Here is a 12175-nt window from a genome sequence, read left to right as displayed (position 1 = left end):
TGTGTAATCAGGATAATATTTACTGTACAGTGTCCCTGTTTATTCAGGGTAAGGGTCACTGTACAAGGTCCCTGTGTATTCAGGGTAAGGGTTACTGTACAAGTTCCCTGTGTTTTCAGGTTAAGGGTTACTGTACAGGGTCCCTGTATATTCAGGGTATGGGTCACTGTACAGTGTCCCTGTGTATTCATGGTAAGGGCTACAGTACAGGGTCCCTGTGTATTCAGGGTAAGGGTTATTGTACAGGAATCCTGTGTATTTAGGGTTAGGGTCACTATACAGGGTCCCTGTGTATTCACGGTAAGGGTTACGGTACAGGGACCCTGTGTATTCAGAGTAAGGGTCACTGTAAAGGATCCCTGTGTTTTCAGCGTAAGGGTTACTGTACAGGGTCCCTGTGTATTCAGGGTAAGTGTCACTGTATAGGGTCCCTGTGTATTCAGGGTAAGATTCATGTACAGCTCCCTGTGTATTCAGGGTAAGAGTTATTGTACAGGATCCCTGTGTATTCAGGGTAAGGGTCACTGTACAGGGTCCCTGTGTATTCAGGGTAAGGGTTTCTGTACAGGGTCCCTGTGTATTCAGGGTAAGGGCTATTGTACAGGATCCCTATGTATTCAGGGTACGGGTTACGGTACAGGGACCCTGTGTATTCAGAGTAAGGGTCACTGTAAAGGATCCCTGTGTTTTCAGCGTAAGGGTTACTGTACAGGGTCCCTGTGTATTCAGGGTAAGTGTCACTGTACAGGGTCCCTGTGTATTCAGGGTAAGAGTCACTGTACAGCTCCCTGTGTATTCAGGGTAAAGGTTATTGTACAGGATTCCTGTGTATTCAGGGTAAGGGTTACTGTAAAGGGTCCCTGTGTATTCAGGAAAAGGGTCCGTGTACAGGGTCCCTTTGTATTCAGGGTAAGTGTTACTGTACAGGGTCACTGTGTATTCAGGGTAAGGGTTATTGTACAGGATCCCTGTGTATTCAGGGTAAGGGTCACTGTACAGGGACCCTCCGTATTCAGGGTAAGGATCACTGTACAGGATCCCTGTGCATTCAGCCTAAGGGTTACTGTAGATGGTCCCTGTGTATTCAGGGTAAGTCTCACTGTACAGGGTCCCTGTGTATTCAGGGTATGGGTCACTGTACAGGTCCCTGTGTATGCAGGGTGAGGGTTACTGTACAGGGTACCTGTGTATTCAGGGTAAGTGTCACTGTACAGGGTCACTGTGTATTCAGGGTAAGGGTCACTGTACAGGTCCCTGTGTATTCAGGGTAAGGGTTACTGTACAGGGTCCCTGTGTATTCAGGGTAAGGGTCGCTTACAGGATCCCTGTGTATTCAGGGTAAGGGTTACGGTACAGGGAACCTGTGTATTCAGGGTAAGGGTCACTGTACAGTGTCCCTGTGTATTCAGGTTAAGGTTTATTGTACAGGGTCCCTGTGTATTCAGGGTAAGGGTTACTGTACAGAGTCCCTGTGTATTCAGGTTAAGGTTTACTGTACAGAGTCCCTGTGTATTCAGGGTAAGGATCACTGTACAGGATCCCTGTGTATTCAGGATAAGGGTCACTGTACAGGGTCCCTGTGTATTCAGGGTAAGGGTTACTGTACAGGGTCCCTATGTATTCAGGGTAAAGGTTACTGTACAGGGTCCCTGTATATTCATGGTAAGGAACACTCTACAGTGTCCCTGTGCATTCAGGGTAAGGGTTACTGTACAGGGTCCCTGTGTATTCAGGGTAAGGGTTATTGTACAGGATCTCTGTGTATTCAGGGTAAGGGTCACTGTACAGGGTCCCTGTGTATTCAGGGTAAGGGTTACTGTACAGGGTCCCTGAGTATTCAGCGTAAGGGCTATTGTACAGGATCCCTGTGTATTCAGGGTAAGGGTTACGGTACAGGGACCCTGTGTATTCAGGGTAAGGGTCACTGTACAGTGTCCCTGTGTATTCAGGGTAAGGGTTATTGTACAGGGTCCCTGTGTATTCAGGGTAAGGGTTACTGTAGAGGGACCCTGTGTATTCAGGGTAAGGTTTACTGTAGAGAGTCCCTGTGTATTCAGGGTAAGGGTTACTGCACAGGGTCTTTGTGTATTCAGGGTAAGGTTTACTGTACAGTGTCGCTGTGTATTCATCGTAAGGGTTACTGTACAGGGTCCCTGTGTTTTCAGGGTATGGGTTACTGTACAGGGTCCCTGTGTATTCAGGGTAAGGGTTACTGTACAGGGTCCCTATGTATTCAGGGTAAAGGTTACTGTACAGGGTCACTGTATATTCATGGTAAGGAACACTGTACAGTGTCCCTGTGTATTCAGGGTAAGGGTTACTGTACAGGGTACCTGTGTATTCAGGGTAAGGGTTATTGTACAGTATCCCTGTGTATTCAGGGTTAGGGTCACTGTACAGGTTCCCTGTGTATTCAGGGTAAGGGTTATTGTACAGGATCCCTGTGAATTCAGGGTAAGGGTCACTGTACAGGGTCCCTGTGTATTCAGGTTAAGGGTTACTGTACAGGGTCCCTGTGTATTCAGCGTAAGGGCTATTGTACAGGATCCCTGTGTATTCAGGGTAAGGGTTACGGTACAGGGACCCTGTGTATTCAGGGTAAGGGTCACTGTACAGTGTCCCTGTGTATTCAGGGTAAGGGTTATATTACAGGGCCCCTGTGTATTCAGGGTAATGTTTACTGTAGAGGGACCCTGTGTATTCAGGGTAAGGTTTACTGTACAGAGTCCCTGTGTATTCAGGGTAAGGGTTACTGCACAGGGTCCTTGTGTATTCAGGGTAAGGTTTACTGTACAGAGTCGCTGTGTATTCATCGTAAGGGTTACTGTACAGGGTCCCTGTGTATTCAGGGTATGGGTTAGTGTACACGGTCCCTGTGTATTCAGGGTAAGGGTCAGTGAACAGTGTCCCTGTGTATTCAGGGTAAGGTTTACTGTACAGGGTCCCTGTGTATTCAGGGTAAGGGTTACTGTAAAGGGTACCTGTGTATTCAGGGTAAGGGTTACTGTACACGGTCCATGTGTATTCAGGGTAAGGGTCACTGTACAGGGTCCCTGTTTATTCAGGGTTAGGGTCACTGTACAGGGTCCCTGTGTATTCCGGGTAAGGGTTATTGTACAGGATCACTGTGTATTCAGGGTAAGGGTCACTGTACAGGGTCCCTCCGTATTCAGGGTAAGGATCACTGTACAGGATCCCTGTGCATTCAGCGTAAGGGTTACTGTACAGGGTCCCTGTGTATTCAGGGTAAGTCTCACTGTACAGGGTCCCTGTGTATTCAGGGTATGGGTCACTGTACAGGTCCCTGTGTATGCAGGGTGAGGGTTACTGTACAGGGTACCTGTGTATTCAGGGTAAGGGTTATTGTACAGGATCCCTGTGTATTCGGGGTAAGGGTCTCTGTACAGGGTCCCTCTGTATTCAGGGTAAGAGTTACTGTACAGGGTCCCTGTGTATTCAGAGTAAGGGTCACTGTACAGGGTCCCTGTTTATTCAGGGTAAGGGTTACTATACAGGGTCCCTGTGAATTCAGAGTAAAGGATATTGTACAGGATACCTGTGTATTCAGGGTAAGGGTTACTGTAAAGGATCCTTGTGTATTCAGGGTGAGGGTCACTCTACAGGGTCCCTGTGTATTCAGGGTAAGGGTTACTGTACAGGGTCCCTGTGTATTCAGGGTAAGGGTTATTGTACAGGATCCCTGTGTATTCGGGGTAAGGGTCACTGTACAGGGTCCCTCTGTATTCAGGGTAAGCGTTACTGTACAGGGTCCCTGTGTATTCAGGGTAAGGGTTATTGTACAGGATTCCTGTGTATTCAGGGTAAGGGTTACTGTACAGGGTCCCTGTGTATTCAGGGTAAGTGTCACTGTACAGGTCCCTGTGTATTCAGGGTAAGGATCACTGTACAGGGTCCCTGTGTATTCAGGGTAAGGGTTACTGTACAGGGTCTCTGTGTATTCAGGGTAAGGGTCAGTGCACAGGGTACCTGTGTATTCAGGTTAAGGGTTACTGAACAGGGTCCCTGTGTTTTCAGGGTAAGCGTTACTGTACAGGGTCCCTGTGTATTCAGGGTAAGGGTTATTGTACAGGATCCCTGTTTATTCAGGGTAAGGGTCACTGTACAGGGTCCCTGTCTATTCAGGGTAAGGGTTACTGTATTGGGTCCCTGTGTATTCAGGGTAAGGGCTATTGTACACGATCCTTGTGTATTCAGGGTAAGGGTCACTGTACAGGGTCCCTGTGTATTCAGGGTAAGGGTTATTGTACAGGATCCCTGTTTATTCAGGGTAAGGGTCACTGTACAGGGTCCCTGTCTATTCAGGGTAAGGGTTACTGTACTGGGTCCCTGTGTATTCAGGGTAAGTTCTATTGTACACGATCCTTGTGTATTCAGCGTAAGGGTCACTGTACAGTGTCCCTGTGTATTCATGGTAAGGTTTATTGTACAGGGTACCTGTCTATTCAGGGTAAGAGTCACTGTACAGGGACCCTGTGTAATCAGGGTAATGGTTACTGTACAGTGTCCCTGTTTATTCAGGGTAAGGGTCACTGTACAAGGTCCCTGTGTATTCAGGGTAAGGGTTATTGTACAAGTTCCCTGTGTATTCAGGGTAAGGGTTACTGTACAGGGTCCCTGAATATTCAGGGTATGGGTCACTGTACATTGTCCCTGTGTATTCATGGTAAGGGTTACAGTACAGGGTCCCTGTGTATTCAGGGTAAGGGTTATTGTACAGGATCCCTGTGTATTTAGGGTTAGGGTCACTATACAGGGTCCCTGTGTATTCACGGTAAGGGTTATTGTACAGGATCCCTGTGTATCCAGGGTAAGGCTCACTGTACAGGGTCGCTTTGTATTCAGGGTAAGAGTTTCTGTACAGGGTCCCTGTGTATTCAGGGTAAGGGCTATTGTACAGGATCCCTATGTATTCAGGGTAAGGGTTACGGTACAGGGACCCTGTGTATTCAGGGTAAGGGTCACTATACAGGGTCCCTGTGTATTCAGGGTAAGTGTCACTGTACAGGGTCCCTGTGTATTCAGGGTAAGAGTCACTGTACAGCTCCCTGTGTATTCAGGGTAAGGGTTACTGTACAGGGAACCTGTGTATTCAGGGTAAGTTTCACTCTACAGGGTCCTTGTGTATTCAGTGTAAGGTTCACTGTACAGGTCCCTGTGTATTCAGTGTAAGGGTTACTCTACAGGGTCCCTGTGTATTCAGGGTAAGGGTCGCTTTCAGGGTCCCTGCGTATTCAGGTTAAGTGTCACTGTACAGTGTCCCTGTGTATTCAGGGTAAGGGTCACTGTACAGATCCCTGTGTATTCAGGGTAAGGGTCACTGTACAGTGTCCCTGTTTATTCAGGGTAAGGGTCACTGTACAGGGTCCCTGTGTATTCAGGGTAAGGGTTACTGTACAGGGTCCCTGTGTATTCAGGGTAAAGATTATTGTACAGGATACCTGTGTATTCAGGGTAAGGGTTACTGTAAAGGGTCCCTGTGTATTCAGGAAAACGGTCAGTGTACAGGGTCGCTGTATATTCAGGGTAAGTGCCTCTGTACAGGATCCCTGTGTATTCAGGGTAAGGGTTATTGTACAGGATCCCTGTTTATTCAGGGTAAGGGTCACTGTACAGGGTCGCTCTGTATTCAGGGTAAGGATCACTGTACAGGATCCCTGTGCATTCAGCGTAAGGGTTACTGTACAGGGTCCCTGTGTATTCAGGGTAAGTCTCACTGTACAGGGTCCCTGTGTATTCAGGATAAGGGTCACTGTACAGGTCCCTGTGTATGCAGGGTGAGGTTTACTGTACAGGGTCCCTGTGTGTTCAGGGTAAGTGTCACTGTACAGGGTCCCTGTGTATTCAGGGTAAGGGTCACTGTACAGGGTCACTGTGTATTCAGGGTAAGCGTCGCTTACAGGATCCCTGTGTATTCAGGGTAAGGGTTACGGTACAGGGAACCTGTGTATTCAGGGTAAGGGTCACTGTACAGTGTATCTGTGTATTCAGGTTAAGGTTTATTGTACAGGGTCCCTGTGTATTCAGGGTAAGGGTTACTGTACAGGGTCCCTGTGTATTCAGGTTAAGGTTTACTGTACAGAGTCCCTGTGTATTCAGGGTAAGGATCACTGTACAGGATCCCTGTGTATTCAGGTTAAGGGTCACTGTACAGGGTCCCTGTGTATTCAGGGTAAGGGTTACTGTACAGGGTCCCTATGTATTCAGGGTAAAGGTTACTGTACAGGGTCCCTGTATATTCATGGTAAGGAACACTGTACAGTGTCCCTGTGTATTCAGGGTAAGGGTTAATGTACAGGGTACCTGTGTATTCAGGGTAAGGGTTATTGTACAGTATCCCTGTGTATTCAGGGTTTGGGTCACTGTACAGGGACCCTTTGTCTTCAGGGTAAGGGTTATTGTACAGGATCCCTGTCAATTCAGGGTAAGAGTTACTGTACAAGTTCCCTGTGTATTCAGGGTAAGGGTTACTGTACAGGGTCCCTGTATATTCAGGGTATGGGTCACTGTACAGTGTCCCTGTGTATTCATGGTAAGGGTTACAGTACAGGGTCCCTGTGCATTCAGGGTAAGGGTTATTGTACAGGATCCCAGTGTATTCAGGGTTAGGGTCACTATACATGGTCCCTGTGTATTCACGGTAAGGGTTATTGTACAGGATCCCTGTGTATTCAGGGTAAGGGTCACTGTACAGGGTCCCTTTGTATTCAGGGTAAGGGTTTCTGTACAGGGTCCCTGTGTATTCAGGGTAAGGGCTATTGTACAGGATCCCTATGTATTCAGGGTAAGGGTTACGGTACAGGGACCCTGTGTATTCAGAGTAAGGGTCACTGTAAAGGATCCCTGAGTTTTCAGCGTAAGGGTTACTGTACAGGGGCCCTGTGTATTCAGGGTAAGTGTCACTGTACAGGGTCGCTGTGTATTCAGGGTAAGAGTCACTGTACAGCTCCCTGTGTATTCAGGGTAAGGATTACTGTACAGGGAACCTGTGTATTCAGGGTAAGTGTCACTGTACAGGGTCCCTGTGTATTCAGTGTAACGTTCACTGTACAGGTCCCTGTGTATTCAGTGTAAGAGTTACTGTACAGGGTCCCTGTGTATTCAGGGTAAGGGTCGCTTACAGGGTCCCTGCGTATTCAGGTTAAGTGTCACTGTACAGTGTCCCTGTGTATTCAGGGTAAGGGTCACTGTACAGATCCATGTGTATTCAGGGTAAGGGTCACTGTACAGTGTCCCTGTGTATTCAGGGTAAGGGTCACTGTACAGGGTCCCTGTGTATTCAGGGTAAGGGTTACTGTACAGGGTCCCTGTGTATTCAGGGTAAAGGTTATTGTACAGGATACCTGTGTATTCAGGGTAAGGGTTACTGTAAAGGGTCCCTGTGTATTCAGGAAAAGAGTCCGTGTACAGGGTCCCTGTGTATTCAGGGTAAGTGTTACTGTACAGGGTCCCTGTGTATTCAGGGTAAGGGTTATTGTACAGGATCCCTGTGTATTCAGGGTAAGGGTCACTGTACAGGGTCCCTCCGTATTCAGGGTAAGGATCACTGTACAGGATCCCTGTGCATTCAGCGTAAGGGTTACTGTACAGGGTCCCTGTGTATTCAGGGTAAGTCTCACTGTACAGGGTCCCTGTGTATTCAGGGTATGGGTCACTGTAGAGGTACCTGTGTATGCAGGGTGAGGGTTACTGTACAGGGGACCTGTGTATTCAGGGTAAGGGTTATTGTACAGGATCCCTGTGTATTCGGGGTAAGGGTCACTGTACAGGGTCCCTCTGTATTCAGGGTAAGGGTTACTGTACAGGGTCCCTGTGTATTCAGAGTAAGGGTCACTCTACAGGGTCCCTGTTTATTCAGGGTAAGGGTTACTGTACTGGGTCCCTGTGTATTCAGGGTAAAGGATATTGTACAGGATACCTGTTTATTCAGGGTAAGGGTTACTGTAAAGGATCCTTGTGTATTCAGGGTGAGGGTCACTCTACAGGGTCCCTGTGTATTCAGGGTAAGGGTTACTGTACAGGGTCCCTGTGTAGTCAGGGTAAGGGTTATTGTACAGGATCCCTGTTTATTCGGGGTAAGGGTCACTGTACAGGGTCCCTCTGTATTCAGGGTAAGGGTTACTGTACAGGGTCCCTGTGTATTCAGGGTAAGGGTTATTGTACAGGATTCCTGTGTATTCAGGGTAAGGGTTACTGTACACGGTCCCTGTGTATTCAGGGTAAGTGTCACTGTACAGGTCCCTGTGTATTCAGGGTAAGGATCACTGTACAAGTCCCTGTGTATGCAGGGTGAGGGTTACTTTACAGGGTCCCTGTGTATTCAGGGTAAGTGTCACTGTAAGGTCCCTGTGTATTCAGGGTAAGGGTCACTGTACAGGTCCCTGTGTATTCAGGGTAAGGGTTACTGTACAGGTCCCTATGTATTCACGGTAAGGGTCGCTTACAGGGTCCCTGTGTATTCAGGTTAAGTTTCACTGTACAGTGTCTCTGTGTATTCAGGGTAAGTGTCACAGTACAGGTCCCTGTGTATTCAAGGTAATGGTCACTGTACAGGGTCCCTGATTATTCAGGGTAAGGGTCGCTTACAGGGTCCCTGTGTATTCAGGTTAAGTGTCACTGTACAGGGTCCCTGTGTATTCAGGGTAAGGGTTACTGTACAGGGTCTCTGTGTCTTCAGGGTAAGGGTCACTGCACAGGGTACCTGTGTATTCAGGGTAAGGGTTACTGAACAGGGTCCCTGTGTTTTCAGGGTAAGCGTTACTGTACAGGGTCCCTGTGTATTCAGGGTAAGGGTTACTGTACTGGGTCCCTGTGTATTCAGGGTAAGGGTTACTGTACAGGGTCTCTGTGTCTTCAGGGTAAGGGTCACTGCACAGGGTACCTGTGTATTCAGGGTAAGGGTTATTGTACAGGATCCCTGTTTATTCAGGGTAAGGATCACTGTACAGGGTCCCTGTCTATTCAGGGTAAGGGTTACTGTACTGGGTCCCTGTGTATTCAGGGTAAGGGCTATTGTACACGATCCTTGTGTATTCAGGGTAAGGGTCACTGTACAGGGTCCCTGTGTATTCAGGGTAAGGGTTATTGTACAGGATCCCTGTTTATTCAGGGTAAGGATCACTGTACAGGGTCTCTGTCTATTCAGGGTAAGGGTTACTGTACTGGGTCCCTGTGTATTCAGGGTAAGGTCTATTGTACACGATCCTTGTGTATTCAGCGTAAGGATCACTGTACAGTGTCCCTGTCTATTCATGGTAAGGTTTATTGTACCGGGTATCTGTCTATTCATGGTAAGAGTCACTGTACAGGGACCCTGTGTAATCAGGATAATGGTTACTGTACAGTGTCCCTGTTTATTCAGGGTAAGGGTCACTGTACAAGGTCCCTGTGTATTCAGGGTAAGGATTACTGTACAAGTTCCCTGTGTATTCAGGTTAAGGGTTACTGTACAGGGTCCCTGTATATTCAGGGTATGGGTCACTGTACAGTGTCCCTGTGTATTCATGGTAAGGGCTACAGTACAGGGTCCCTGTGTATTCAGGGTAAGGGTTATTGTACAGGATCCCTGTGTATTTAGGGTTAGGGTCACTATACAGGGTCCCTGTGTATTCACGGTAAGGGTTACGGTACAGGGACCCTGTGTATTCAGAGTAAGGGTCACTGTAAAGGATCCCTGTGTTTTCAGCGTAAGGGTTACTGTACAGGGTCCCTGTGTATTCAGGGTAAGTATCACTGTACAGGGTCCCTGTGTATTCAGGGTAAGAGTCACTGTACAGCTCACTGTGTATTCAGGGTAAGAGTTATTGTACAGGATCCCTGTGTATTCAGGGTAAGGGTCACTGTACAGGGTCACTGTGTATTCAGGGTAAGGGTCACTGTACAGGTCCCTGTGTATTCAGGGTAAGGGTTACTGTACAGGGTCCCTGTGTATTCAGGGTAAGGGTCGCTTACAGGATCCCTGTGTATTCAGGGTAAGGGTTATGGTACAGGGAACCTGTGTATTCAGGGTAAGGGTCACTGTACAGTGTCCCTGTGTATTCAGGTTAAGGTTTATTGTACAGGGTCCCTGTGTATTCAGGGTAAGGGTTACTGTACAGAGTCCCTGTGTATTCAGGTTAAGGTTTACTGTACAGAGTCCCTGTGTATTCAGGGTAAGGATCACTGTAAAGGATCCCTGTGTATTCAGGATAAGGGTCACTGTACAGGGTCCCTGTGTATTCAGGGTAAGGGTTAATGTACAGGGTCCCTATGTATTCAGGGTAAAGGTTACTGTACAGGGTCCCTGTATATTCATGGTAAGGAACACTCTACAGTGTCCCTGTGCATTCAGGGTAAGGGTTACTGTACAGGGTACCTGTGTATTCAGGGTAAGGGTTATTGTACAGTATCCCTGTGTATTCAGGGTTAGGGTCACTGTACAGGGTCCCTGTGTATTCAGGGTAAGGGTTATTGTACAGGATCTCTGTGTATTCAGGGTAAGGGTCACTGTACAGTGTCCCTGTGTATTCAGGGTAAGGGTTACTGTACAGGGTCCCTGAGTATTCAGCGTAAGGGCTATTGTACAGGATCCCTGTGTATTCAGGGTAAGGGTTACGGTACAGGGACCCTGTGTATTCAGGGTAAGGGTCACTGTACAGTGTCCCTGTGTATTCAGGGTAAGGGTTATTGTACAGGGTCCCTGTGTATTCAGGGTAAGGGATACTGTAGAGGGACCCTGTGTATTCAGGGTAAGGTTTACTGTACAGAGTCCCTGTGTATTCAGGGTAAGGGTTACTGCACAGGGTCTTTGTGTATTCAGGGTAAGGTTTACTGTACAGAGTCGCTGTGTATTCATCGTAAGGGTTACTGTACAGGGTCCCTGTGTTTTCAGGGTATGGGTTACTGTACAGGGTCCCTGTGTATTCAGGGTAAGGGTTACTGTACAGGGTCCCTATGTATTCAGGGTAAAGTTTACTGTACAGGGTCCCTGTATATTCATGGTAAGGAACACTGTACAGTGTCCCTGTGTATTCAGGGTAAGGGTTACTGTACAGGGTACCTGTGTATTCAGGGTAAGGGTTATTGTACAGTATCCCTGTGTATTCAGGGTTAGGGTCACTGTACAGGGTCCCTGTGTATTCAGGGTAAGGGTTATTGTACAGGATCCCTGTGAATTCAGGGTAAGGGTCACTGTACAGGGTCCCTGTGTATTCAGGTTAAGGGTTACTGTACAGGGTCCCTGTGTATTCAGCGTAAGGGCTATTGTACAGGATCCCTGTGTATTCAGGGTAAGGGTTACGGTACAGGGACCCTGTGTATTCAGGGTAAGGGTCACTGTACAGTGTCCCTGTGTATTCAGGGTAAGGGTTATATTACAGGGCCCCTGTGTATTCAGGGTAAGGTTTACTGTAGAGGGACCCTGTGTATTCAGGGTAAGGTTTACTGTACAGAGTCCCTGTGTATTCAGGGTAAGGGTTACTGCACAGGGTCCTTGTGTATTCAGGGTAAGGTTTACTGTACAGAGTCGCTGTGTATTCATCGTAAGGGTTACTGTACAGGGTCCCTGTGTATTCAGGGCATGGGTTAGTGTACACGGTCCCTGTGTATTCAGCGTAAGGGTCAGTGAACAGTGTCCCTGTGTATTCAGGGTAAGGGTTACTGTACAGGGTCCCTGTGTATTCAGGGTAAGGGTTACTGTAAAGGGTACCTGTGTATTCAGGGTAAAGAGTTACTGTACACGGTCCATGTGTATTCAGGGTAAGGGTCACTGTACAGGGTCCCTGTTTATTCAGGGTTAGGGTCACTGTACAGGGTCCCTGTGTATTCAGGGTAAGGGTTATTGTACAGGATCCCTGTGTATTCAGGGTAAGGGTCACTGTACAGGGTCCCTCCGTATTCAGGGTAAGGATCACTGTACAGGATCCCTGTGCATTCAGCGTAAGGGTTACTGTACAGGGTCCCTGTGTATTCAGGGTAAGACTCACTGTACAGGGTCCCTGTGTATTCAGGGTATGGGTCACTGTACAGGTCCCTGTGTATGCAGGGTGAGGGTTACTGTACAGGGTACCTGTGTATTCAGGGTAAGGGTTATTGTACAGGATCCCTGTGTATTCGGGGTAAGGGTCACTGTACAGGGTCCCTCTGTATTCAGGGTAAGAGTTACTGTACAGGGTCCCTG

This window comes from Pristiophorus japonicus, chromosome Y, assembly GCF_044704955.1.
Source record: "Pristiophorus japonicus isolate sPriJap1 chromosome Y, sPriJap1.hap1, whole genome shotgun sequence".
In the NCBI taxonomy this organism is placed as follows: domain Eukaryota; kingdom Metazoa; phylum Chordata; class Chondrichthyes; family Pristiophoridae; genus Pristiophorus; species Pristiophorus japonicus.
Note: the sequence above shows the minus strand (reverse complement) of the source record.